Raw genomic sequence first — 4,526 nt, forward strand, 5'->3', positions numbered from 1 at the left:
CAAAAAATAATCCTATCGGCCTGTGAGCCATTTCTTGAGCACACATTTGAAACCTCTTGCATCGTTAACTGTCTTAATATGACTTGGAAACCTATTCCACAAACGTACTGCTGATATTTATTTAAAAAAAGAAAGAAAGAAGGTTAGTCTTGCTGTAAATCTGGAAGCAACAAAATATGTGGAGCTCCCTCTAGTGGAGTAGCTATGAATCCATTTTGATTTTGTTTTACTCTGGACCGTTTATCTGGCTGTTGTTTATTTGTTGTCATTATTAGTTTATGTCATCCACTTAATTTGTTTGTCAGTTATATTGAAACCTTTTGGGTTTCTTTTCAGATCAGACGTTTCCATGAAAGGTTTATGTCACTTTTATATATCCAAATTAACAGATTCATCTCATGCAGGGAAGTTTCTATGTACTGTATGGTGTTCCCTGATAGCTCCATAGTTTGTTCCTCCTAGTGGTAAATTGGGGCTCAGTCTGGTTTATCATTTGGCACCCAGACAGTGTTGAACTCTGTGAGAATATTGAAGGAAACCAAACGTGCCTGTCGGTTCACTATCTGTCTCAATTGTTTAGCTGTCACATGACCTCCTGTCATCCCCTAATGTTCTGTCTTTCTATCTCCCTTCCCCTCCCCTTCACTGCCACCTGTTTATGTGTGTGTGTGTGTGTGTGTGTGTGTGTGTGTGTGTGTGTGTGTGTGTGTGTGTGTGTGTGTGTGTGTCTGTCTGTCTGTCTGTCTGTCTGTCTGTCTGTCTGTCTGTCTGTCTGTCTGTCTGTCTGTCTCTCTGTCTGTCTGTCTGTCTGTGTGTCTGTGTCTGTGTCTGTGTCTCTGTCTCTGTCTCTCCCCACAGTGCTTCCCTCTGTGTCTCTCCTCCAGAAGTATCCCTCCTCTCCAGTCAGCTGCCATGCTACAGGTTTCTACCCTGACAGAGGCATGTTGTTCTGGAGGAGAGATGGAGAGAAGCTTCAGGACCTCATGGACCAGGGAGAGATCCTCCCCAACCACGATGGAACCTTCCAGACACGCGTTCAGCTGAACGTTTCATCAGTCAAACCTGAAGACTGGGGGAAGTACGAGTGTGTGTTTCAGCTCTCTGGTGTCAAGGAGGACATCATCACCAAACTGGACCCAGCAGTGATCAACAACCCAGGTAAGACTGGGATCAGAGTAGTAGAGCACCTAGGAGGGGTCCACGAGCACCCCCCTGATATATTTTTCTAACCTGGATTTTTGGCATCCCTAGGACCTCTAAAATAAAGATTTTGATGATCCCAAGAACAAAACCTGTCCAAAATGTGTTTTTTTCTATGTTTTATTACCCCTATGAGACCTGCGAAATTGCTGGCAGAAGTGCTAGCGACTCTGTCTTTCAGAGAGTGTAGCTCACTCAGTTTTTGAGCGAGCCCAAAGATACACATACCATTTGATTCTAGACAACCTCAGGTTTCCAATGAGACCAAGCTTTTCATGGTACCTTGTTGGTAAGGGGGCTAAATACCTACTGATTCAAAGCGAGACAACATTTTGGTGAGGTAAAAACTGGCATCACCATTTTCCAAATGTTCCCTTGACCTGTCAACTCAATATATGTTCATGGAAATGGGTTATATGGGTCCCTAAAAGCCTCCCCTGTATAGACATGCTAAATTTATCCTAATCTCAAGTAGTTTTGGGCAAGAACCATGCACTCTTCTGCATGCAGTACAAATACTGTATGTAATTTTCGCCTATTGTAAAATGGTGCATTTGACAATTTCTGCACACTGGGGATTGTTAAACATTAATGGAATTGGATAAATATGATTGGAAGTCAGTAAACATTCTGGACTTTAAAATTATCTTTATTAATAAACAGTCGTTAGATGTCTAATTCATTACACAGCTCAAATGACCAACAAATTATGTTTTTTTTTATTGTTATTAACTAAGGTACAGATTTATTTAAGATATGGTACCATGCTGGAAGGGGAGGAATTTCACATCTCTATAACCTTGCTTTATACTTATACTTAAATACAAACTACCTGAAACTAAATGTGTAGTGTCTGCCTCTGATGGGCTGAGACCTTAATTGGCATTTCACCAGAAATGAAACTTAACTCCCCAATTGTATTTAGTCAATTCACTCTGCTGACCTGGTCATTGCTCCACAACAGTTGTAGAGTAGCACACTTTGTGCCATTATTATTGTCACAATGTCGGTGTCTGAGCCTGGACCAAGCTGGAAAAGAAAAAGGGATGGTGAGTCTGAAGTTTCTACCTTGAAACGAAGGGAGATATGCATTTTGCATAATAACCAAATAAAAGATCCAGAAACATTCACGCCTTTCAGTGCATCAAAGATTGCACCTGATGAGAAACTCAGGCAAGTGCTTGAAATCCGTGAGGAAAGATGCCAGGAGCCTGTTGACTCGCCATACAGGATGAAGGACATATGCGACCAAATTCCTGAATCACTAGATGGTATAGACCTACAGAGCACTGGCTGGCACAGAAAATGTTACCAGTACTTTGTAAAAAACAAAGGAAGAATGGTGGCATCATCTACGTCCACAGAGAGCCTCAAGAACAAAAAATACTCACCTCGAAAAAGGAAACCAATTTCAAGTGATCCAAAGTTTGGCCCTGAGTGCATCTTCTGTGAAAAGATGGTAATCAAAAGTGGAACAGGTACCCGGCGTAAAACAGAGAAACCTCTGTTGTTTCAAAAATGTAAAGGCAGAACACCACCCTGGAAAAACATTGAGACCCATGCACAGCAGATGGGGAATTTCAAACTTCATCGTAAGATAAAGGATAAGTGTCTCTTCTCAGTGGAGGCAAAGTACCATCTCTCATGCCGTAAGAAGTTTGATTTGCAATACCTAAATCATGTCAGAACTCAGAAAAAAAGCTGTGAAAGTGAGCAATCACATATTTCTGTGGCCCACAACCAAGCTTTCACTGCTGTCCGCAGTTACATACAGAAAATAATTGTGGATGAGCAGCAGGTTGTCCCACTGAGTGTACTGCGAGACTATTACATCGAAGAGCTGAGGAAACATGATGTCCTAAGTAGTTACAGAGGACAAAAATTAAAGAAACGCTTGGAAAAAGACAAAGACCTGCAAAATACAGTAGACTTTGTACAGGTCCAGCTGAGAGGATGTGTGTCATTTTTCCTGGTGTACAGCAAAGCTGATGCAATTGTCGCAGCATACAAGCTTAGTACTACAGATCAAATCAGAGACACAGCTCAGACTCTGCGTGCTCTGATTAAGAAAGCATTCACTGAATCAAAAGAGATGCCATGGCCCCCTACACCTGATGAAGTTGCGGAGATCAGAGCTGATGGAGGTGGAGAGAAACATTTAGTTCACTTCTTACACCTGCTCTATCGTCAGCCTTGACTTGGAGCGTTCTCGATGGCAGCTAAACCAACAAACTCAAACGTCTGCTCTGACGAGGGGGTTACAGCAGAGTCCCCAGCAAAATGGAGAGGGGCTTGTAGCCATTTCAGTGGTCTGTACCATGGACGACTGGTTTCTACCACTAGGGGTGCTAAAGCGAATGCGGACCAGTTAGTGTCTGTCAGTGCTGTGGTCATAATTCAGTGGTCTGTACAAAGACCATGGTAAATGGACTGCATATATATAGCGCTTTTATCCAAAGCGCCTACATTCACCCATTCACACACCGAAGGTGGCAAGCTGCCACGCAGGGTGCTGGCACAGCCATCGGGAGCAATTTGGGGTTCAGTGTCTTGCCCAAGGACACCTCGACATGTGGACTGGACGAGCCGTGGATCAAACCACCAACCTTCTGATTAGTGGACGACCCGCTCTACCTCCTGAGGCACAGCTGCCCTGGTTCCTAATGGTCCAGACCAGTTAGTGAGTGGTCTGTCAGCGCCCACTTTGGTCATATTTTAGTGCCTAATGCCCACACACAGACACCCCCACACCCCCTCTGATCTAAGATGCATCCCTCGTATTTTGTTTCTGGAACCAGGTCTGTTTAGGCCTATGTCTTGTCCCACACTGTGCCACAGCAACGCTAAATAGTATCTGCATTAATAAAGCCATTTCTAAACATGAAGTCTGGACCATGGCCGGTATATCAGGGCAGGGTATTTGCCGGTTTTACCCTTCTAGACATGAGTGATTGTTGTTTCTATACATAAGGAAAGGGTCTGTGTTTAGAGTAGAGCTGGCGGGGGAGGGTGAGGATGGGGATGTGTGCTGCATCACAACTGTTCATTTAAAAGGAGTTATTCCTCTAAATCTGGCTTCCAATGGCCAAAATGTTTCGCCAGCGCCCTCGGCCCTCAGCAAAACGTGGCCCTTGGTGAAAAGTAATTGGGGACCCCTGTAGGAGGGGCTCCGGGTAGTAATGATCCACACTCGCGGGAGCGCGCTCACAACGCATAATTGGTGCTAAGCATCAAGGATACTTTATTGTCATTCATCATGCCAAACATAATGAGCAAAATGCAGTACTCAGGTCTCAGTACTAAGTAACCTAAAAACTATAGCATAA

The sequence above is a fragment of the Poromitra crassiceps genome, assembly GCF_964638095.1.
Source record: "Poromitra crassiceps genome assembly, chromosome: 11".
Lineage (NCBI taxonomy): Eukaryota > Metazoa > Chordata > Actinopteri > Beryciformes > Melamphaidae > Poromitra > Poromitra crassiceps.